This window comes from Bos javanicus, chromosome 8 (assembly GCF_032452875.1).
Source record: "Bos javanicus breed banteng chromosome 8, ARS-OSU_banteng_1.0, whole genome shotgun sequence".
Classification (NCBI taxonomy): domain Eukaryota; kingdom Metazoa; phylum Chordata; class Mammalia; order Artiodactyla; family Bovidae; genus Bos; species Bos javanicus.
This window is the reverse complement of record NC_083875.1, coordinates 12,714,853-12,741,162: the sequence shown is the minus strand read 5'-3', so window position 1 is coordinate 12,741,162 and position 26,310 is coordinate 12,714,853.

Sequence of the window (26,310 nt, the reverse complement as noted above, 5' to 3'; positions counted from 1 at the left end):
TCCAGCCCGCACAATCGCCAAAGAACTAAATAGACATTTCTCCAAAAGAGACATACAGATGGCTAACAAACACATGAAAAGATGCTCAACATCACTCATTATCAGAGAAATGCAAATGAAAACCACTATGAGGTACCATTTCACACCAGTCAGAATGGCTGCGATCCAAAAGTCTATAAGCAATAAATGCTGGAGAGGGTGTGGAGAAAAGGGAACCCTCTTACACTGTTGGTGGGAATGCAAACTAGTACAGCCACTATGGAGAACAGTGTGGAGATTCCTTAAAAAACTGGAAATAGAACTGCCTTATGATCTAGCAATCCCACTGCTGGGCATACACACTGAGGAAACCAGAAGGGAAAGAGACACGTGTACCCCAATGTTCATCACAGCACTGTTTATAATAGCCAGGACATGGAAGCAACCTAGATGTCCATCAGCAGATGAATAGATAAGAAAGCTGTGGTACATATACACAATGGAGTATTACTCAGCCATTAAAAAGAATACATTTGAACCAGTTCTAATGAGGTGGATGAAACTGGAGCCTGTTATACAGAGTGAAGTAAGCCAGAAAGAAAAACACCAATACAGTATACTGACGCATATATATGGAATTCAGAAAGACAGTAATGATAACACTGTATGTGAGAAAGCAAAAGAGACACAGATGTATAGAACAGTCTTCTGGACTCTGTGGGAGAGGAAGAGGGTGGGATGATTTGGGAGAATGGCATTGAAACATGTATAATATCATATAAGAAACGAATCGCCAGTCCAGGTTCAATTCAGGATACAGGATGCTTGGGGCTGGTGCACTGGGATGACCCAGAGGGGTGGTACGGGGAGGGAGATGCAGGAGGTTCAGGATGGGAAACACATATACACCAGTGGCAGATTCATGTTGATGTATGGCAAAACCAATATAATATTGTAAAGTAATTAGCCGCCAATTAAAATAAATAATTTCAAATTTAAAAAAAGAAAAGAAAGATTCCTATGCTCTGTATTATTTCTTGGTACCTATGTTGAGAGGAAAGAATACAGGCATTGTTTCCTTCTGGATCCACCAAACCCCCTATGAAGGACTTAGGGGATATAGATGCTGCTTCTACCACTGAACTAATTAGACCTTGTTTGAAGCCTGGTACCTAATCAAGCCAAAGCTTAGTTAAGTTTATACGCCACAAGATCACTTCAGTACAGTCTCTCAGTCGTGTCCAACTCTTTGCAACCCCATGAACCGCAACATGCCAGGCCTCCCTGTCCATCACCAATTCCCGGAGTCCACCCAAACCCGTGTCCATTGAGTTGGTGATGCCATCCAACCATCTCATCCTCTGTCATCCCCTTCTCCTCCTGCCCTCAATCTTTCCCAGCATCAGTGTCTTTTCAAATGAGTCAACTCTTCGCATCAGGTGGCCAAAGTATTGGAGTTTCAGCTTCAGTATTAGTCCTACTAATGAACACCCAGGACTGATCTCTTTTAAGATGAATGGGTTTGATCTCTTGCAGTCCAAGGGACTCTCAAGAGTCTTCTCCAACACCACAGTTCAAAAGCATCAATTCTTCGGTGTTCAGCTTTCTTTATAGTCCAACTCTCACATCTATACATGACCACTGGAAAAACCATAGCCTTGACTAGACGGACCTTTGTTGACAAAGTGATGTCTCTGCTTTTCAATATGTTGTCTAGGTTGGTCATAACTTTCCTTCCAAGGAGTAAGCATCTTTTAATTTCGTGGCTGCAGTCACCATCTGCAGTGATTTTGGAGCCCCAAAAAATAAAGTCAGCCACTTTTTCCATGGTTTCCCCATCTATTTGCCATGAAGTGATGGGACCCGATGCCATGATCTTTGTTTTCTGAATGTTGAGTTTTAAGCCAACTTTTTCACTCCCTTCTTTCATTTTCATCAAGAGGCTTTTTAGTTCTTCTTCACTTTCTGCCATAAGGGTGGTGTTGTCTGCATATCTGAGGTTATTGATATTTCTCCCAGCAATATTGATTCCAGCTTGTGTTTCATCCAGCCCAGCATTTCTCATGATGTACTCTGCATATACAGAGTATATAAGTTAAATAAGCAGGGTGAAAATATGCAGCCTTGATGTACTCCTTTTCCTGTTTGGAACCAGTCTGTTGTTCCATGCCCAGTTCTAACTGTTGCTTCCTGACCTGCATATAGGTTTCTCAAGAGGCAAGTCAGGTTGTCTTGTATTCCCATCTCTTTCAGAATATTCCAGTTTCTTGTGATCCACACAGTCAAAGGCTTTGGCATAGCCAAGCAGAAATAGATGTTTTTCTGGAATTTTCTTGCTTTTTCAATGATCCAGCAGATGTTGGCAATTTGATCTCTGGTTCCTCTGCCTTTTCTAAAACCAGCTTGAACATCTGGAAGTTCACAGTTCACATATTGCTGAAGCCTGGCTTGGAGAATTTTGAGCATTACTTTACTAGCGTGTGAGATGAGTGCAATTGTGCAGGAGTTTGAGCATTCTTTGGCATTGCCTTTCTTTGGGATGGGAATGAAAACTGATTTTTCCAGTCCTGTGGCCACTGCTGAGTTTTCCAAATGTGCTGGCATATTGAGTGCAGCACTTTCACAGCATCATCTTTCAGAATTTGAAATAGCTCAACTGGAATTCCATCACCTCCACTAGCTTTGTTCATAGTGATGCTTTCTAAGGCCCACTTGACTTCACATTCCAGGATGTCTGGCTCTAGGTGAGGGATTACAATATGCCACAAAGAAACCAGCAATTGTGTCTTGCTACCAATAGAAAGTAACTGACTATTATATAGCTCCTGTGTTAATGCATGCAGCCCTCTAGGTGAAAATATATCATCAAAAAAGTGTTACACAGAGAGATATGAGAGATAACATTTACGGTGGCTGGTCAAGCACCTTTCAGGAGGTGACCAGTATCACTTACCTCCTAAATGGCTTTTGCATCCTTTAACTACAGAGTTCTTCTTCTAGGTTTCTAGTTGAAACATTTAACAACACACATCTGTATGAGCTCATCTTTAACAGTGCCATTAGCTGACTGCCTGATAAGATTAACTTCTTTATCTGTATGTGAAGTTATTTAATATCCTCCTTAGAATCACCCTGACCTATGCAACTATGGATGCTGAGATTTGATTTTTGCCTCCCATTAATTTACTTTCATGATGCTAACAGAGTAATGAAATGTGTATCCATATAGAATAATCAAATAGAGAACCTAGAGCCTATTCATATTCATGATTTAAACAGAACAAGTAAGTGTATTAATTTCCAAATGCTTCTCTGCTGCTGCTGCGGCTAAGTCGCTTCAGTTGTGTTCGACTCTGTGTGACCCCATGGACTGCAGCCCACCAGGCTCCTCTGTCCATGGGATTTTCCAGGCAAGAGTACTGGAGTGGGGTGCCATTGCCTTCTCCGCTAGGTTGCCACAAACACAGTAGCTAAAAACAACACAAATGTATTATGTTACAGCACTAGAGGACTGAAGTTTAAAATGAGTCAGCAAGGCTGCATCCTTTCTGGAAGCTCCAGGGGAGAATGTTTTCTGAACTTTTCCAGCATTCAGAGGCTGCCCACATTCCTTGGCTCATGGCCTTTTCCTCCTGTGTCAGTCTGACCTCTGCTTTTATCATCACATCTCTCTCTCTGATTCTGATCCTCCCACCTCCCCTTGTGATTAGATCAGACCACTGAAATAAGCCAGGATAATTTCCTCATCTCAAAGTCCTTAACATTATCATATCTGAAAAGTCACTTTAGTCAGAGAAGGTAATGTATTCACAGGGTCCTGGAATTAGATTCTGGACATCTCTGGAGGATACTCTTCTGCCTACTATAGTAAACAGTGCCAAATCTAGTATTTTGTGTGTGTGCATGACAGAAAAAAAATAAAAAAAAATAAAAAATTATTGCCACTTTTCATCTCGACTGTAGATGGATCATTCAACGCCTTAACTATCCAAGGTGCAGATGATAAAATAGTGTTTTATTATATAGAACAGTGGGAAGTACATCAACTCCCGAGTCAAAAAGTCTTCTTTTAATATACTGAATTTTCCACTCAACTGTAATCAGACAAGTTATTTAACTTCCTTGATCTTTAGTTCTATAATCTGTAAGAGCAGTAATGTTCATCTTGCAAATTGTAAATAGTTTTACCTTATCAATTATGAAGACTAAATACATTAGTGTGTTTAAACATCCTGACACTTTGAATGTGGCATGGTACTTGATAAATTTGTGTCTGCTTTTATTAAAACTATAATCATCGTCAAGTCAGAAGCTCCAGTATCTCAACTTTTCCTCCTCAAAGAGGGTCCCTTTTTTCTTATTTCCAGAAATATTGTCAAGAATGCTGGCATGCTTCTCCCAAGTGAGAAATCTGTAACCTAACCACACTGTAGGTGCTGGACAGCACACCAGGGCTCCTGCCTCTCATCACAGAACAAAGGCTGTGGAGTGCTCACCCTCCAGCCAGGATCACCTGGCCACTGCTCCCCTGCTTTACACAAGCCTTCCTGTTCCCCAACCACTAAATAGGGACATGATTTCATTTTTAGCTCATAAAAATACTGAATTATAACTGCATGTAGTGGTTTATCTCAGTTAATAATGGGATGTGGCATATGTATTTGTTAATCCATTTATTTCTATCAGTTATATAGATATAGACACACAGTGATGTGTTCAGAACAGAGTCTATCTAAATTTCAAATGGGAATTACTCATTCCTTCTCAATGATTAACCCATTGATTTACTGGGAAATCTGTTAAAAATCAATGCTAGTTTATTTCCTAGCAAGTGGTAATCTAAACTATTAATTGCAAAGAGCAGATAGGATTTAGGCAAAAATTAGTCTACAAATAATTATGATAAAAATAACTTTATAGTCAAGAATCAATTGATAAGCAAACCATACAAGTTTTAAAATGCTATCTTTTTCTAAACTTTTTATTTTATATTGGAGTATAGCCAATTTGGGCTGCCCACGTAGCACTAGTGGTAAAGAACCCACCTGCCAAAGCAGGAGAAATAAGAGATGCAGGTTGAATCACTGGGTTAGGAATGATCCCTTGGAGGACAGCATGGCAATCCAGTCCTGTATTCTTGCCTGGAGAATCCCATGGACAGAGGAGCCTGGCATGCTATAGTCATGGGGTGGCAAAGAGTCGGGCATGACTGAAGCAACTTAGTAGGCAAGCACATAGCCATTAGCAATGTTGTGATAGTTTCAGGTGGATAGTAAAGGGACCCAGCCATACATATACATGTATCCATTCTCCCCCAAGTCCGCTCCCATCTACGCTGCCACATAATATCACATTTAACAGTTCTCTGTTAAAACGCCATCTTTTAGTTGCAAGTCTCACCAAATCCCTATCAGAATTTCTTGTAATGATGAGATCAAAAGAAAACGTTCTTGTGGTGTGTGTATATATATATATATATATATATATAAACATCATCACATTTGGTTAAAACAGATTTATTTCATTCACCCATCTCCTTCCTTTCCACTTTTTTCTCACTTTTTAATGAGCTGGCTGCACTCCACATGTTAGCTGATGACTCTGTCAAGTCTGTAACCAGGCCAGAAAGCAGAACCACATTAGGGACTTTAATTTAGCGAACTAGTCACTGGAGTTTTCAGAAAAGCTGAAAACTTGGGAAGATGAGGTACCTAGAGATAGCTCGTCTGCAAGAAACGGCTGCACCCCCTAAAACTAGAGGTATGAAATAAAGAAGAGATGATGACATCAGAGTCCAGGAGCCACGCTCAGTAGGGAGCTGAAACCCCAGTGAAAGTACTTCCAGAGAGACCACCAGATGAGCCCATAGAAGCGGCTATCAGTTGCAAGCTGGAACTGTGGAAGAGGGCCCACCGGCAGGAGCTGGACCCATGATATGGGGTTGCAAGTGGGACTGAGACCATAAAGAAAGAATTGGTGGCAAGTTAGGGCCATCTGTTATAGAAAGGACTTGAATCATGGAAGAAGAGCCACTGCTGAAGATTCATTCTGAAGCAGAGAGATGGAGAATTAGACTTACTGCCCTTCCCTTGCTTTGGAACAGCAGAACTTAGATTGACTGAACATACCAAACATAAGATGGGCAATGGGACCCAAGAAGTGTAGTTTTCAAATACCCCTCTCTGCTGTAGAGTGAAGAATGCAGAGAGGAGAGAGGAGGGGTGGGGGTAGAAAGCACACCTGAAAATAAACGTGTGTGTGTACTCAGTCGTGTCCAACTCTTCATGACTGCATGGACCGTAGCCCACCAAGCTCCTCTGTCCATGGGATTTCCCAGGCAAGAATACTGGCGTGGGTTGCTATTTCCTTCTCCAGAGGATCTTCTCGGCCCAAGGATCAAACCCACGTCTCTTGTGTCTCCTGCACTGGTGTGGATTCTTTACCACTAGCACCACTTGGGAAGTGCTGAAATAAATAGTCATGGGCTAAATAGCTAGAACTAGGATTCAGAGAAAATAACAGTAGGTATTAGCCTTTTGGGGGATTCAACCAACTCCAGTATTCTTGTCTGGGAAATCTGAAGGACAGAGGAGTGTGGTGGGCTACAGTCCATGCGATCACAAAGAGTTGAACACAACTGACATGCACACACACACGTTAACTTTTTTTTTAAAGAGTCATCTTAAATTGTTGTGATTTGCTCTATTGTTTATTATTTGCCACCGTCCTGTGGAAATGATTGCTAACGTGCTCTAATGTGCATTGGCATTGTGATTATTAATTTATCTAAGTATTGGATATAAACCTTCAACTGTTCTGAGAAGTATTCAGGTGCCATCCACAAAAGTTCACCTAGGCCACTTTCATGCACTGGGGCACTGACCAATCGAGCCTGGCCTATTCGTTAACTGCCCCATCTTGATATGCAGACTGTCAGAATATCCATCCTCTTCTCAACTCTAAGAAAATATGCACATGACCATCATCACCAAAATTAATAACTACATTCACATATCCTGTATCAGAGCTCAGAACAATTGTGAAGAATCAGGAACTGGATTTTGTGCCATTTTTCCAGAAAGGAAAAGCAAAAATCAGAGATTTTGACTAACTTTATTCAAGTCAAACAACTACAAGCAAGTAGTAGATATAAAATTTGATACTATGAACTAAAATACTTTGTCCTCTTTGTCTGTGCTCCCATGTTAAAATATGTAATTAACTCCAGTTATAGTCTAGTAACCTCAAGATCCAGAAGTTGGTTACAAAGTTAATTAAATAAGTGACAGTGGTTGGGGTACTTCAGTGACATTATGAAGCGGCATCTACCATCATGAACAATTTTGGCTTTTGAGAAAACATGGGGTGGTTTCTTTACAGACAAAAGATAGAACACCAAATTTAACAAATGTACTGATAATATACTGACTATATGAATTCAATCTGAGAAACAAATGATTGCTATAGAAAAAATAATAACCTCGTTAGAATAAAATATTTGCCTTCTAGTTAAGCATGGTAAAATAACTGACATAGCACTTATTCATGCATTGGAGAGGAAATGGCAACCCACTCTGGGGACAGGGAGCCTGGTGGGCTGCCGTCTATGGGGTCGCACAGAGTTGGACACGACCGAAGTGACTTAGCAGCAGCAGCACTTATTAGCCTTTATTCATTCTTCCCTTCCTTAGATTACTACATCAATATCTCTAATTTTGTGAGTCACAGGATTTATTAAATGCCATTTGTGTTCTTTAGATCTTTAGTAAATTTTTCTTTACCATCTGAGCCACCACGGAAGCATAGTAAATTTTTCTAAATAACCATGAAAGAGAGAAAAGTCATATTATTTTTGCTTCTCCAAAATTAATTTGATCTCCTCTTTTATCTTCCAGAAAAATGCATTCTTTTATCCATATGATAATTCTGTTTACCGTAGCATATGATGTCACAATTCAATCCAAAAAGACAGCATTGTATTTAAATGTAACTATTATTTCTTCTGCATTTTCCTCTCCTTGGTATTAGAATAAAGGTGTCATTTGAACCATGCAGTCTCATTTTTGTAGTAATGAAATAAAACTCATATTTTAAAGCAAGACAAGAAAAATTTATATATAAAATTTTGCTCTGCCCATTTGGGCCTTCTCCCTCTTCTCAAGTGTGCACTTTGCATCTGCATTAGGCGTTAACCAAACCTTCCCAACGCAGAAATACCAGTCATCATCCACTTTTCTTCTTCTGGAGCCAGCTATGTAATTTCTTAAAAGATAAGTTTACTTACTTATGACTGTATTAGTGTAACTATGAATACTACTTGTATTCTGCCTATTTCACAAGATTAAGTCTTACACTAACAAGTGTGTGACTCTGCCTCTGATAAAAATGATAACTAGGCAACTTGAAATGATTAATGAAATATATAGTTCAATACAATAAATGGCTATAATAGTGTAGCTCCAGATACTGGAAGAATCAACAAGAGGAAACAGACCATTTCTTGGACCATAACTGATTAGCAAGACAGGTGTTTCACAGGCTTTCAGCTACTATTAACAGGGCCTAGTCCTGGGCTGCTGTGCCCCCTTCCAGGGGGTTTTCCTGACCCAGGAATCAAAACCCAGGTCTCTTACATCTCCTGCATTGGCAGGTGGGTTCTTTACTACTAACGTCACCTGAGAAGTCCAACAGCAAATTAAAAGGACTACCAAGAAATCCATGTTCCACCTGGTAATGAGCTTTCTTAGCACCATGGAACAAATCAGTCACAAAATGCCTCCAAAACCTCGGCCAAAATTAAGACTGGAAGGGAGGGAATTGTAAAATAAAGAATACTGCCTACTGTCCAGTTCTGGAAGAATCAATTCATTAGCCTCTTCAGTCACTGGCCTACATCCTGCACCACTCTGAAAGGAATTTAGAGCAAAGATCAGGATGAGACACTTTGCATTCTGGGGAAAATGGCAGAATTGGCTTTTAGATAGTTAGATATTTGTAGGAGAAAGTCTTATGAACCCAATTTCTTGCATCTTCTCGTACTTAGAAAAGCACTAAAACTCTGAACTAAGATACTCAATGAGTAGTCACTCTCTACCAAGATATGAACCTTGCTTTCATGTACCCCTTCACCAAAGTCACATATATACTGACCTCACACTCATGTGGACTCAAATAAAATTTTCCATTTCTTTCTTAGATTGACTATAGATTAATTTTTTTTGTCAACAGCACCTATCATAAAGCTAAAATAATTATATGCATATAGTGAACACACACACGGATGTACATGTTTTTGTGTGTGTATATATATATATATATACGTGTGTTTAGTCAGTAAATCATGTCTGACTCTTTTGTGACCCCATGGACTGTAGCGTGCCAGGCTCTTTTATCCATGGGATTTCCCAGGCAAGAATACTGGACTGGGTTGCCATTTCCTTCTCCAGGGGGTCTTTTGGACCCAGGAATTGAACCTGCATCTCCTACATCACAGACATATTCTTTACTGCTGAGCCACTAGGAAAGTCCATGTATACACATATACACATATATATTTGTGTGCGTGTATATCTTTCAACTGGATGTACACACTTATGTTTATCATTGCCTATGCTGCTGCTGCTGCTGCTAAGTCACTTCAGTTGTGTCCGACTCTGTGCGACCCCATAGATGGCAGCACACCAGGCTGCACCGTCCCTGGGATTCTCCAGGCAAGAACTCTGGAGTGGGTTGCCATTTTCTTCTCCAATGCGTGAAAGTGAAAAGTGAAAGTGAAGTCGCTCATTGCCTATAAATGAGTACAAATAGCAGAGAACAGACATGCTGGAAAGTAGATATATCGTAGATGTATAAACAGAAATGTGAAGACAAAAGGATATTTATTAATAAATACTTGTGTACTCCTGTGTGGATATTTACAAACCATAAGGTCTATATTCTGATATATGATTTCTCATATTAGATTCACCTTGCATTGACTCTGAGACTGCAGAACAGTGTGTGTGTGAGGGAGACAGAGAGAGAGAGAAACACCTTAGCACAGTTACCGCAGCAGATTGAAATTGGGAATTTATTATAGAGAATGGGAAGTTTTTATCTGAGAGATTTTGACTCAGAACGCCAAGGAAAAAAATGCGTGAAAAATTCAAAGACAACTACACGGAGGACCAAATTATCAAAGTCTGGGGCGAAAGACGAGAGACTTGGCCAGCCAGACGTCTGTAATTGCTCACTCAAACAGAAACCACAATGTATTGGTCCAGAACAAGAGGGACTGCATCTTTCCTCTCTTAACCTTTTGGCCCCAATTTCAGTCTTCTTCCCTTTGGGTCTCCTTTTGAAGTGTGAAGAGTGCTCATTTGTTTTCAGTGTGGTCTCACAAGAAACAGTGGATGCAGAGAAGTAGCCCGACAGCAAAACATGAAGTACTGTTGATGAAAACATGGAGTCTGCCTCTCAAGGTGGTGGCGGAGGGAGGCAGTGGGAGGATGAGAGGCTGAAAACTAGCATTAAAATAGTGCGTAGCACGGAGAACTCCGCTCAGTGTTATGTGGCAGCCAGAGAGGAGGGAAGCTGCGGGGAGAATGGATGCGTGTAAATGCATGGCTGAGTCTGCTGTTCACCCACAACTATCACAACATGGTTAATTGGTTATACCCCAATACAAAATTAAAAGGTTTTTAAAAAATAAAATGGTGCACAGCTACCACGTTCCAAATTTAAGATGGAAATACAGGTCTTCACGATAAATTCAAGGACCAATAAAAATAACTATATTCTATAGTCTTGGGCTTTTTCTCTCTTGTTTCACAGTTTAATTTTTTTCTTACTTTCTTACATTTTAAAATTATTCTAGTGTTTTAATGTAAACCAAGGCAATTCATTTTCAAAGGGCAATGGTTACAAATATGCTAATACAATGTAATACTCCCCACAACACCTACCATATTTATTTTTGAACCAAAGATCCCCCCAGAAAAAATTTTCTTCCGTTGGTCTCTTATGGGTTTTTCCCTTCTCTAGCTTCACTAATAACTGCAATTAGAAGAATAAAAGCAAACAGTTATCTTATCCACCAAATAAGGGTCATAAATGGGCATTCATCCAAAGTTTTGGGGCAAAAGTCAGAAACTTGGCTCACCAGAGGCCTGTAATTGCTCAAACAGAAACCACCATGTACTAGCCCAGAAAAAGAGTGGGCCAGTTATGGTAGCTCACTGGGTAAAGAATCTGCCTGTAATGCAGGAGACCTGGGTTCAATCCCTGGATGGGGAAGATCCCCTGGAGAAGAGAATGGCAACCCACTCCAGTATTCTTGCCTGTGAATTCCATGGACAGAGGAGCCTGGTGAGCTACAGTCCACGAGGTTGCAAAGAATCGGACACAACTGAGCGACTAACACACAAACACACAGGCAATCACATGTATTTCTCTAAACCTCACAACAACTCTGTAAGAGGCAATTACTGCCTATTCTCAGTTTTATAACAAAACACTGGTAAAGGAATGGTAGGTGTTGGGATCTGTAATAGTACAGGCAACGAAGTTAAGGCTATACCAAAGTCTGTGAGGGACATGTTCATCCAGATTTCCTAAGGGAAAAAAAATATAATACAAATCTTACAACTCAATTCAGTGAAGACTCACTACTCAGAGACCTTCTGACCCTGGAATTCCCCTGCTGGTTTATATGTGTGAAATTCTAAGAAATAGGCAACCTTGTTTGTAGAATCCTTACTTGTGTGTGTGTTGAAAAAAAGTGAGGAATTAAACTAAAATATCCACTAAACAATAAATGATCAAATAGATTATGATTCATCTATACATGGAAAGCTATGAAGCTTAAAATTAGATAGGTACATTATTGTAGGGAGGATATCAAGATGGCAGAGTAGGACACTGAGCTCACCTCCCCCCATGAACACATCAAAAATGCATCTATGCAAGGAGCAATTCTCATTGAAAACAGACTGGCAGAGGGACTCATGCAACCAAGGGTGTAAGGAAAGATCCAAATGGAGTTAGGTAGAAAGGGAAGAGCAACAGTCATGGAAACCTGTATCCCTAGGAGGAAGACACAGACAGGAAAGGGGATTATACCAGCCTGGAGATCCTCCGTGGAGAGTGAGCTGTTCAAACCACAGTGGACACCCCAGCCCTGGGGTCCGACACTGGGAAGACAAGTCCCCCTAGCTAGCTTGAAAACCAGTAGTACGAACACAAGGGCTGTAATAAATCTAGACTTTTGCTCACAAAGAAGATACACATGCTTGCTTTCTCCCAGGAACAAGGCAGAGGAAGCAGAATTAAACTGCCTGGGACTCTGGCTGGTTTTCATGACTACCCTTGCTGAGTGCCCACTCTGGTCCCTGTGGCTCTGCTACTGCTCCACACTAGGGCGAAGGCTTCCAGGGCCAAGGAGGGAGCACGGATGGGTGGGAAGAGCCAGCTTGGACACTGCACAGCTTCCAAACAGAGTGAGAGTGATCATTACTGGCATTCATGGAGGCATTACATCAGAAACAGTCTGGATCTCGAACTGATGTGCCAGCACTGTCTCGCCATGAACATCAGACCTCACTGGATGCCTATCCTGGCCCCTCTTGTTCCAGCACTACTCCTTTCTGGGTTGAAAGTGCTATTGCTCAGAGGAGGGAGAGCGCGCACTTAGAGGAAATGGAACCCACTTGGATCCAACCGTCAGGTTTCTGCTCCAGAACACTAAGACATGAGCCCACCTCAGCAGGGCAGTGTTCGCCAGTGAGCATAGGAGAAGCCTTGGCTCGCACCTGGTTCCAGCTCTAGCCCCTCCATCTCCATTCCCACCTCCCACCAATGTGAGAGCTGCCAACTCACCCTCATGGAAGACGTGAACCCTGATCATGTCAGATACAGATCTTCCACCAAAGCCACTGGGCACACGTTGACTACATAGCACTGCTCCCACAAAAGGACACTCCTTCAAGACCAGGGAGGTAACTATGTCACCTAATTTCATAGAGACAAAGGAAGTTAAGCAAATGATAAGACAGAGGAATTTGTTCAAAGAAAAGAACAAGGAAAAAAAAAAACTAATGAAAAAGAGAGAAATACTTTATCAGATAAAGAGTTAAAAGCATTAGTAATAATAATGCTAACTGAAATAGGGAAAAGAACAGATGAACAGAGAATTTTAACAAGGAACTAAAAAATATTTTTTAAGAAATAGAATTAAAGAGTACAATAACAACGACAGAAAAAACACTAGAAGGAATTAATACCAGACTAGGTGATACAAGAGAACTTACAAGTGATCTTAAATACAGAATAGAAATCATCCATTTTAGACAGCAAAAATGAAAACAAAAAATGAGAACAATTTAGGGGACAATAGTAACAGTACTAACATTCATATTATAGGGGTCCCAAAAGGAGAAGGGGCTTCCCTGATAGCTCAGTTGGTAAACAATCCGCCTGCAATGCAGGAGACACTAGTTTGATTCCTGGGTCGGAAAGATCCACTGGAGAAGGGATAGGCTACCCACTCCAGGATTCTCAGGCTTCCCTTGTGGCATAGCTGGTAAATAATCCACCTGCAATGTGGGAGACCTGGGTTCATCCCTGGTTTGGGAAGATCCCCTGGAGAAGGGAAAGGCTATACACTCCAGTATTCTGGCCTGGAGAATTCCATGGAAACCCATCTAGAAGCTTTCATAAGCCTTTAATCCTTCTCCATCAGAGGGCAGACAGACTGAAAACCACCATCACAGAAAACTAACCAATTGAATCATATGAACCAAAGCCTTGTCTAACTCAATGAAACTATGAGCCATGCCATGTAGGGCCACACAAGACAGGTGGGTCATCGTGGAGAGTTCTGACAAAATGTGGTCCACTGGAGAAGGGAATGGTAAACCACTTCAGTATTCCTGCTTTGAGAACACCATGAACAGTGTGTAAAGGCAAAAAGATAGGACACTGAAAGATGAACTCCCCAGGTTGGTAGGTGCCCAGTATGCTACTTGAGATCAGTGGAGAAATAAATCCAGAAAGATTGAAGAGATGGAGCCAAAGCAAAAACAACACCCAGTTGTGGATGTGACTGGTGATGGAAGCAAGGTCCAGTGCTATAAAGAGCAATACCGCATAGGAACCTGGATGATTAGGTCCATGAATCAAGGCAAATTGAAAGAGATCAAACAGGAGATGGCAAGAGTGAACATCCACATTTTAGGAATCAGCAAACTAAAATGGACTGGAATGGGTGAATGTAACTCAGACGACCATTATATCTACTACTATGGGCAAGAATCCCTTAGAAGAAATGGAGTAGCCATCATAGTCAACAAAGAAGTCTGAAATGCAGTACTTGAATGCAGTCTCACAAATGAGAGAATGATCTCTGTTCATTTCCAAGGCAAACCATTCAATATCACGGTAATCCAAGTCTATGCCCCGACCACTAATGCTGAAGAAGCTGAAGTTGAATGGTTCTATGAAGACCTACAAGACTTTCTAGAATTAACATCCAAAAAAGATGTCCTTTTCATTATAGGGGACTGGAATGCAAAAGTAGGAAGTCAAGAAACATCTGGAGTAACAGGCAAATCTGGCCTTGGAGTACAGAATGAATCAGGGTAAAGGCTAATAGAGTTCTGACAAAAGAATGCACTGGTCATAGAAAACACTCACTTTCAACAACACAAGATGACACTCTACACATGGACATCACCAGATGGCAAACACCAAAATCATATTGATTACATTCTTTGCAGCCAAAGATGGAGAAGCTTGATACACTCAGCAAAATCAAGAACAGAAGCAGACTGTGGCTTTGATCATGAACTCCTTATTGCCAAATTCAGACTGAAATGGAAGAAAGTAGGGAAAACCACTAGACCATTCATGTATGACCTAAATCAAATCCCTAACGATTATACAGTGGAAGTGAGAAATAGATTTAAGAGACTAGATCTGATAGACAGAGTGCCTGATGAACTATAGATGGAGATTCGTGACATTGTACAGGAGACAGGGAGCAAGACTGTCCCCAAGAAAAAGAAAGGCAATAAAGCAAAATGGCTGTCTGAGGAGGCTTTACAAATAGTTGAGAAAAGAAGAGAAGCAAAAAGGAAAGGAGAAAAGGAAAGATATACCCATCTTAATGCAGAATTCCAAACAATAGCAAGGAGAGATAAGAAAGTCTTCCTCAGTGATTAGTGCAAAGAAATAGAGGAAAACAATAGAATCAGAAAGACTAGAGATCTCTTCAAGAAAATTAGAGATACCAAGGGAATATTTCATGCAAAGATGGGCTCAATAAAGGACAGAAATGGTATGGACCTAAAAGCAGCAGAAGAGATTAAGAAGAGGTGGCAAGAATACACAGAAAAACTGTACAAAAATATCTTCATGGCCCAGGTAATCACAATGGTGTGATCATTCAACTACAGCCAAACATCCTGGAATGTGAAGTCAAGTGGGCCTTAGGAAGCATCACTACAAACAAAGCTAGTGGAGGTGGTGGAATTCCAGTTGAGCTATTTCAAATCCTGAAAGGTGATGCTGTGAAAAGTGCTGCACTCAATATGCCAGCAAATTTGGAAAACTCAGTAGTGGCCACAGGACTGGAAAAGGTCAGTTTTAATTCCAATCCCAAAGAAAGGCAATGCCAAAGAATGCTCAAACTACTTCACAATCACACTCATCTCACACACTAGTAAAGTAATGCCCAAAATTCTCCAAGCCAGGCTTCAACAGTATGTGAATTGTGAACTTCCAGATGTTGAAGCTGGTTTTAGAAAAGGCAGAGAAACCAGAGATCAAATTGCCAACATCTGATAGATCATTGAAAAATCAAGACCACTCCAGAAAAACATCTACTTCTGTTTTATTGACTATGCCAAAGCCTTTGACTGTGAGGATCACAATAAACTGGAAAATTCTTCAAGAGATGGGAATACCAGACCACCTGACCTGCCTCTTGAGAAATCTGCATGCAGGTCAGGAAGCAACAGTTAGAACTGGACATGGAAAAATAGACTGGTTCCAAATAGGAAAAGGAGTACGTCAAGGCTGTATATTGTCACCCTGCTTATTTAACTTATATGCAGAGTACATCATGAAAAACGCTGGCCTGGAAGAAGCACAAGCTGGAATCAAGATTGCCGGGAGAAGTATCAATAACCTCAGATATGCAGATGACACCACCCTTATGGCAGAAAGTGAAGAAAAACTAAAGAGCCTCTTGATGAAAGTGAAAGAGGAGAGTGAAAAAGTTGGATTAAAGCTCAACATTCAGAAAACAAAGATCATGACATCCGGTCCCATCACTTCATGGCAAATAGATGGGGAAACAGTGGAAACAGTGTCAGACTTTATTTTTTGGGCTCCAAAATCACTGCAGATGGTGATTTCAGCCATGAAATAAAAAGACACTTACTCCTTGGAAGAAAAGTTATGACCAATCTAGACAGCATATTAAAAAGCATAGTCATTACCTGCCAGCAAAAGTCCATTAGTCAAGGCTATGGTTTTTCTGGTAGTCATGTACTGATGTGAGAGCTGAACTATAAAGAAAGCTTAGTGCCGAAGAATTGATGCTTTTGAACTGTGGTGTTGGAGAAGACTCTTGAGAGTCCCTTGGACTACAAGGAGATTCAACCAGTCCACCCTAAAGGAAATTAGTCCTGAATATTCATGGGAAAGACTGATGCTGAAGCTGAAATTCCAATACTTTGGCCACCTGATGTGAAGAGCTGACTCATTTGAAAAGACCCTGATGTTGGGAAAGATTGAGGGCAGGAGAAGGGGACGACAGAGGATGAGATGATTGGATGGCATCACCAACTTAATGGAGATGAGTTTGAGTAAACTCCGAGAGGGTGATAGACAGGGAAGCCTGGCGTGCTGCAGTCCATGGGGTCGCAAAGAGTCAGACATGATTGAGTGACTGAACTGAACTGAAAAGAAGAGAAAGGGTGCACTGGGACGACCCAGAGGGATGGTATGGGGAGGGAGGAGGGTTCAGGATGGGGAACACATGTATACCTGTGGCGGATTCATTTTGATATATGGTAAAACCAATACAATATTGTAAAGTTAAAAAATAAAATAAAAAAGTTAATACAAAAAATAAATAAATAAAAGGTGTTTGATGAAATTATGAAGAAAAATGTTCCAAATGTGCAAAAGGTAACAGATATCCAGGTACAGGAAGCATAGAGAGTCAATCAACAGATAAATAGATAAAGAAGATGTGGTGTATGAATGCAATGGAATATTACTCTGCCATAGAAAGGAACAAATTTTGCTACTTGCAAGAAAAGGAATGGACCTAGGGGCAATTATGCTCAGTGAAATAATGCAGACAGAGAAAGCCAAATAGTAAATGTTATCATTTAAATGTTAAATCTATAAAATATACTAATGAATATAACAAAATAGAAAGAGGTTTATTGATAAAGATGGCACCCCACTCCAGTACTCTTGCCTGGAAAATCCCATGGACGGAGGAGCCTGGTGGGCTGCAGTCCACCAGGGGTCACGAGGAGTCGGACAGGACTGAGCGACTTCACTTTCACTTTTCACTTTCATGCATTGGAGAAGGAAATGGCAACCCACTCCAGTGTTCTTGTCTGGAGAATCCCAGGGACAGGGAGCCTGGTGGGCTGCCATCTATGGGGTCATGCAGAGTCGGACACAACTGAGGTGACTTAGCAGCAGCAGCAGCAGCAGCAGTTACCAGTGGGCAGAGGAATGGAGGGGAGAAAAGATAGGGTTAATGTATTAAGAGGTATAAAGTATTAAACACAAAATAATAAAGTAACAAAGATATACTTTGCAGTACATGGCATTTAGCCAATATTTGTAAAAACTTTAAATGGAGTATAATCTATAAAAACATTGTATTACTATGCTTACACCTTAAACTAATATAATATAGTAAGTCAACTTATACTTCAATAAAAATAAAATTAAATAGGTACATTTTTATAAGTTAATATGGAAAATCTCTAAGGTACATTCAGCCAAAAAAAGTAAAGAACAGAAGAGTATACAAAATGTGATCTCTTTGATGTGATAATCATACTTTTTATAATACAGATAATATTTAATGTAATATTAGAGGTCATTTTGGCATTTTTCATAATATCTACTATTATACATAATTTATTTTATACACACCCACATACTTTGAGTGGAAAGAAGGTTGCAATATAGGGAAGTGTATTTTATAACTTTTGGAGTAATTTGAATCATTTATATTCATATAGTATTTTTATGTTAGTCACTCATTCCTCGCTTTGTGACCCCACGGACTGTAGCCTACCAGTCTGCTCTGTCCATGGGATTTCCCAGGCAAGAATACTGGAGTGGGTTGTCATTCCCTTACTCCAGGGGATTTTCCCGACCCAGGGATCGAACCTGGGTCTCCTGCATTGCAGGCAGATTCTTTACTGTTTGAGCCACCAGGGAAATCCATGGGTGGGAAATTATGGATTATTATTCAATCTGTCATACTCTTCTGTATTAAAGGTTCTTAAAATGAATATTCTCTTCTGAAATGCCCTTCCTCTACTAAACACTTAAATACTCCTTAAATCAGATCTCACACACCTGGGAGAGCATTACAGCATTTACAAAACTATAAGTGATGTCTTCCATGAGCCATAACACCAAAACCAAAAATCCTCACAAAACACAAAGCAATACAAAAAACATTGAGCTAAAATATGGAGTTGAAAATCCACACAGAAACCATGGCTTCCCTGGAGGTACAAACAGCTTGTAATTATTACATCTAAAAATGTGAGAAAACACAATAACCTAAATCAAGAACACAGACTGCAGAATAAGATACACACAGAGTATGGATACTGAAAATATAAGAAACAAGGTATACAACAAGTACAGTCACAATGTTCAAAGAAATAATAGGACATACAGAAAATATTATAAAGAAATGAAACAACTGAAAGTGATCAGGACTATATTTAAAGGGATACAAAATATAATCACTGAAATTTAAACTTCATTTGATGTGTTTAAATGATGAAGCAGAGCTGTTGAGAACATCAACAAACTGTAAGAGAAATATGAAAAGATTATTCATAATTCAACTCAGAATTGAAATTATGACATGAAACTATGAAAGAGAGGTTGGGTGAAATCAATGACCAACAACAAGTCCCCACAGCCTTTAACTGGAAATCCACACAGAATAAAAAGAAGGGGGCAAAACCAACATTCTGATGCTGCAAATTTTTCAGAATTGATTTAAAAAACAATTTTTAGATATAAGAATCACTCTGAGTTAAAAAAAAAAAAAAGAAAAAGAAAAACACCTTCTTTTAGTCACAGCATAGTAAACTGCAGAATATGAAAGCAAATAAGATAGCAAAGCACCTGAGACTTTTCACTGTCAGTGATGGAAGCCAATTGCACTGGATGACCTCTTTACTCTATGGTATATCTACAAGGACGATGAAATCACTCTCATCTAGATCTCATCATCTAGTCTATTGGATCCCTCCAACATCCCTTCTGCCTCTGAATCTCTCCATCCTTCCCTGTGCTTTCCTATTTCCAGCTCCATCCTTCCATAATACCATAGCGTTAGCTGCCCAGTCATGTCCATCTCTTTGTGACCCCATGGGCTGTAGCCCGCCAGGCTCCTTTGTCCATTGGATTCTCCAGGCAAGAATATTGGAGAGGTTGGCCATTCTCTTCTCCAAGGGATCTCCCCAGCCCAGGGATCGAACCAAAGTCTTCTGCCCTTTCAGGTGGATTCTTTACCAGCTGAGCCACCAGAAAAGTCCCCCATGGTATGGTCTATCATACCATAGATATGATGTAAAGTCATTTTCTGCTTATTTCACAGCTTATGCAGATTGTCTCCTGTTGCTCCTCTACTTCTTGAATATTTGCCTTGAATCCAGTAATTTCCACAGTCTTTGAAAGGCTGCTGCTGCTGCTGCTGCTAAGTCATCTCTGTTGTGTCCGACTCTGTGCAACCCCATAGATGGCAGCCCACCAGACTCCCCTGTCCTTGGGATTCTCCAGGCAAGAACACTGGAGTGGGTTGCCATTTCCTTCTCCAATGCATGAAAGTGAAAAGTGAAAGTGAAGTCGCTCAGTCGTGTCCGACTCTTCGCGACCCCATGGACTGCAGCCTACCAGGATCCTCCATCCATGGGATTTTCCAGGCAAGAGTACTGGAGTGGGGTGCCATTGCCTTCTCCGCTTTGAAAGGCTAACTTTCTTTAAAGAGTTTCTGCTAATCCCTCAGTATTTATCTTCAGAGCTCTTATCTCTTGCTTTCTGTGTGTAATTTATGCCCTTTATCAACTTATAGACTGCCTGTCCCCAATTTCCCCACAAATTACATTTGTTAAAGTAATTAATAGGAATTAGTTTTGATATGACAATATTTTATAGAATAGCAAGTATTGGAGAACTTTTGATTAGTAACTGGTCCGAAGTCATATGCCAACAAAAGAAGCCAGGTGGCCCGAATTATCACTGATTGGTTTGGGGCAAGCCTCTGTAGTAAATGCTGAAATGAAAGCAGGGGCCATGAATGTTATCATCTAATAAGAGCAGTATAGTAGCATCAGACCTGGAAATGCTGTCCCCTGGTGTGTGCGCCCTGGCTCTCTCCTGAAAGCATAAGGGATTAAAGACAGAGGAATTATACAGACATAAGCTAGACAAAAGCATTACTAAAGTTCTAGTGACTATATTCTTTGGTCAAAGTATAAAATTTTGTAGAGCAGAACAAATATGATTCCATATTACATCTGTTTCTTTTGCTTTAATCTTTATAGTCTCTTGTTTTTGCTACAAGTCAGTCATTAAAGGGATGTTGCCTACACCTTTGGAGAAGGAAATGGCAACCCACTCCAGTCTTCTTATCTGGAAAATCCCATGGACACAGGAAACTGGTGGGCTATAGTCTATGGTCACAAAGAGTTGAGCATGACTGAAGCAACTTATATACCTTAAAGTATACATAATGACCCATCTCTGGAATTCCTGCCTCCCCATGTCTTAGTACTAAGCAGAAATACCTTTGTTTAAGCTCACAGCAAACAATCTCATCAAGCCCACCTATGAATGGATGCAGAAAGGAAGAAATTAGAACCAGGAAATATTTGCAACAACTTAGTCTTTTAAACTTTACCTCCTTACCCCCTTCCCTCTTTTGCTCTATAAAAGAAAGTAGCATCCAAACCCCAGCAAGATGGTTCTTTGGGACACTAGTCCAGCATCTTCTTAGAAAGCTGGCTTTTTTAATAAAACATTTATTTCTTGCCCCCAAAATTTGTCTCTCCATATATTGGCCTGTCATTTGGCAAGTGACATCCCACTCCAGTACTCCTGCCTGGAAAATCCCATGGACGGAGGAGCCTGGTAGGCTGCAGTCCACGGGGTCACTGAGGGTAGGACACGACTGAGCGACTTAACTTTCACTTTTCACTTTCATGCATTGGAGAAGGAAATGGCAACCCACTCCAGTGTTCTTGCCTGGAGAATCCCAGGGACGGGGGAGCCTGGTGGGCTGCTGTCTATGGGGTCACACAGAGTCGGACACGACTGAAGTGACAGCAGCAGCAGCAGCATGAGCTTGGACTCAGTAACAAAATCTCCTGCTTCCCAGAAAGCAGGGTGGAGTAGGAATAATGACAAATTTAACTTATAAACCAAGTTCTGTGCTAAGTCACTTCAGTCATGTCCAACTCTTTGCAACCCTGTGGACTCTAGCCCTCCAGGCTCCTCTGTCCACGGGATTCTCCAGGCAAGAATACTGGAGTGGGTTGCCATGCCCTCCTCCAGGGCATCTTCCCAACCCAGGGATGGAACCAGTGTCTCTTACGTCTCCTGCCCCGGCAGGCAGGTTCTCTACCATTAGTGCCATGTGGGAAGCCCTTACTTGCTATCTGAGATCCTCATTCTATTCTTCAACTTCTGTGAACACAGTTTTCTCATCTGTAAAATTGTATATGCGGACATTTTCTGAAGAGAAATGATATAAGACATTAAAAACATCTGACATACTCTCTCCCCGGCAAACTGATTATCAACTTTTGCTGATCCTCCAATATTTCTCTGCCAGTTTATAAATTCAATACCCCAATCTACTACCTTATCAGTTACTTATGTTTAGCTTTATTTCCTGGACCCTGATATTCTTTAGAGATTCATTCAAGAGTTTTCTTACCTGAGTATTTTTAATGCAAGTAAATGCAAGTAATTAATCCTTGAAGTGACAGTGTCCCTTGTATGACACAAGAGAGTAGATTTTGAAAAGATATTGTAAAATGGATATTGCATTAAATAGGCTGAAAATTTTGTTGTAATCAGTAAAGGATGGAATCTCTATTGTATGGAACAGAATAGGATGAGAGAAAATAAATATCAAAGTTATCTAGAACATAAAAGAGTAAAGAGATGCGGGAGAGGGATACCCATTACACATCTCTATTCAAACTATGACTCCTTGTGTTTCGCCAAGATGAAGGCATTTAGGAATATTAATTAGCTCCCTACAGAAAAGGTGATGAATCTGAAGAACTAATCTGAGAGACCTTAGCTATGACTAGGTATTATCAGAGGAGAAGACTAACTAGCACAAGATTGATAATCCTGCATATAGTCAAGGATATTTCCTCTTGACTTAATAGGAGAAAATATCCAAAATCGATAGGACTCACTGGGGCTATGTCTGCAATAACAAAGAGGTGTGATCATAAGGATATAGGTCAAATAGACCAATTATGCTAAAGTAGCAACTCCCAAATATGAGATAGAAAGAGTTAAATCCTTTCTCGTAAGATACGGACCATGAAAACTGAGGGAGTGGAGGACTCTGCTTCTTCCTCAGGGACTCCAGCTGGTGAAGTTTCCATCTACCATCAGGTGATCTGCACACACCTTTATAGCTTGTGCAAAGCGAAAGCTGTTCAGTGTATTCATCTTCACATATTATTCACTTGGATATTTGTTAATTTGATGACTTAAAACTGAAGTGGTACTGCTATCTTTTTAAAGTCACAAACCACATGTCACTTCCACATTGTCTTAACCAAAGCAAATTATCTGAGCATGCTTAAATTACAAAGGGGCAGAAAATAAGCTGAAGCTCCAATACTTTGGCCAAGGTACTGGAGCTCTATTATTTGCCTTGAAAAAGTCGTAAAGCTGGATATTTATGAGAGCCCTCATGCCTAACTTGCAATCTTATAAAGCTATAAATATAAGTAAATGTATAAGCTATTAAGGATAAAATCATTCTACTTGGAAATAAAATTAGAGTTACATGAGAAATTCAGGGAGAGAAGGCATATTTCAAGAACTGCCTGTGCAACCATATTGATCTTCAAATATGGAAGAAAAAGAATTCTTCACTACATCTTTGGATAGTTAGGAAATATGCCCTTTCGCCAAAAGTTTCTTAAGGAAATACCTCCAGATGTTGAAGGCTGAATTTCAGAAAGAATTTTTGAGCAGGGATGTTGTTGATGAAAATGGGTGCTGACAGATCCATTAACTGAAGAGGTCCGTAAATGAAAACCCTGACAGCAATGCCTGCGGCACCTTAGAATTATCTAAGTGTTGAAACAAACATACTACACGAAATACACAATATAAAAATCCATAGCAATGTTTTCATGGTTCTAGTTAGATTAATAGGATACTGAGGACTGAAAAGATAAAATCATAAAATATAGTACTTCTCTTTCCTATATAATCAGGTCCATAGTCATCATGGGCTATTTGAGGTATACAAAAGATTAATAACAGCCTGAAAAGTTTTAAGATAAGCAATACTATCTATCTATCTATCTATATATATATATATGTATATATGCTACAAATTCACTCAATTTTTAATTTAAAACAATCATGATTAATCCAATAAAAGATAAAAAGCTGAATAAAACCGAGTACCAGTACATTTTATACAGATAAAAGGAGAGATGCAGTCTACCATATCCTTCTACTTCTCTGCATATTCATTCTTTTAATTTTTGAGAGTTTGACATTGAAACTCCAACTAAAAATCTTTATCTACTTAAAAAATAATTGTAATATATAGTGGAACTATATGTAATCTTGTTCTGTATTTTCCAAGTCTCCTGCAAATGTGTTACCATGCTTTAATAATTACATTTTTTTAAAAAAAGAGACATAAAAAAACTGAAAGGTAGGATGTAGAATCAAGAGTATGATTCCAAAATTAAAGTAAGTTTTTCCATATGCAAAAGACATGCTTAAAGTAAAATCCAAAGGCTAAAATAAAAAAAGTAGACAAAACTATCTGCTTGATATAAATATTGCCACCATTCTTTTCCTCCTCTTTTGTAAGTAGGCAAAATTAATGGGAAATATTTTAAGGTGAAATAAGAAAGAAGATTTAAATAATGATGAAAGGCACAGACATACTGAATCTATATATATCTATATAAATAGATATATCCAACAAATAGCAAGGTATTCCAATATATAAAGAGAAAATCCTGTTTTGAATACTAGGAATAATGAAAAAACACAACAGTAGTGATGTTTTAATTCACTGTTATTATTATACGGCAGTTAAATAAAAGTAGAGATACAGGACCTCTGTAGATCAAACAGTAAAGAATCTGTCTGCAACACAGGAAACCCACATTCAATCCCTGGGTTGGGAAGATCCTCTGGAGAAGGGAACATCAATCCACTCCAGTATTCTTGCCTGGAGAATCCCATGGACAGAGGAGCCTGGCGGACTATGGTCCATGGGATCTCAAACAGTCAGACACAACTGAGCGAGTAACACTACTACTACTACCACTACTACTAGAGATACGGGAAATTAGTAATATATAAATTATAGGAGTTGGTGCCATCATATGTTTTTTTCTACTTTTTTTTATTTTTCTTTTCATCAGCTAATAAGCTTAAGTTAGCTGAAAGTTTTGAGCCATAGCAGAGCTTTTGCAGGCATAATGACTTATAATTTAGCTAATAATAGTATCAGCACCCTTTTCATGCATGGCAGAAATCTCTGAAGCCACAGTCTTAAAAATTATCTCATAATTCAAGATGTATATTCTTGGATATGCCCACTGAAATAATTTCAACATTGTTTAATCAACATTCTGCTCTTTTCCCTGTCCACATTTTAATTAACCAGCTGTCTTTTTTTTCATTCTGATTTTTTCTTTTACAATTTGTTTACTACATTATTTGCTTATAATCTTGGACTGAACTGATTCCTTAGAAAATAGTTTCTAAAAGCATGAAGAAATAGCATCCTATCTTTCAAGAAGATAATCCAAGTTCATTCTCAGGAAAACGAGACAGCCGAAGACATCGATGGACTTGATGTCCTGCTGTCTTAAACAGAATTGCTGTTTTGTGATGAAAAAGTCAAATACACTGCATTTAGTCTCAGTAAATTCGCTCTAGTCTAAATATGTTAGATTCAAACTTCTCATGTGTGGAAAAAGGCAATTAATGTACTATAAATGAATGAATATAAACTAAGTTGTTGGAATTCATAATGAAGAATGAAATTAAGGACTTAATTCTGCCTCTTAGCAGTGAAATGAATATTAGTCAGTTGGATTATTTTTCAGTTAAAGTTTTACAAAAGTGCAAACTAGGAAACACAAACTAAACCAAATTATAAATCATGTGAAAAAATATAAATGCAAATTTAGTTTGAGAAAGTAAACTAATATTTGATTGACTGAAACATGGAAGATTGTGATTTTTAACTCCTTAAGTGTCATAAGTTGAGTGGCAATACATGTTTTTATTTCAGTGAAAATTTGTTTCTATGATGATCAACCCTATCTTAGCAGTTATAAAATCTAATCCCTCATTTTTCACATACAGAGTCAGCTGGAGAAATACCTTCTTCAAGGCCATACTACCAGCACAGAGACTGGGACTTGGGCATCAGTCCTTTTCTTTCCAGATATCTGAAGATCACTGTCATCTCTTACTATCTGACTTGTCAGACATATTACTAGTAAATTTTAAAAAGACCTTTGGAAATATCAGAACTGTATTTTATCAGAAACATGCAATGGGGAGTATTCATGAAGAAATGCAGAAAGAGTATTAGTTTTGCAATTTCCAAAGACGGAAAAAAGAAGAGGAAAGGAAGAATAAAAGTCTGACCTGGAGAAGGAGCTCAGTGTGCTCAGTCACTCGTGTCCAACTCTTTGCGACCCCATGGACTGGAGCCCACTAGGCTCCTCTGCCCATGGGATTCTCCAGGGAAGAATACTGGAGTGGGTTGTCACTTCCTCCCTTGGGGATCTTTCTGACCCAGGTATTAAGGGCCAGACTGGGAGAGCT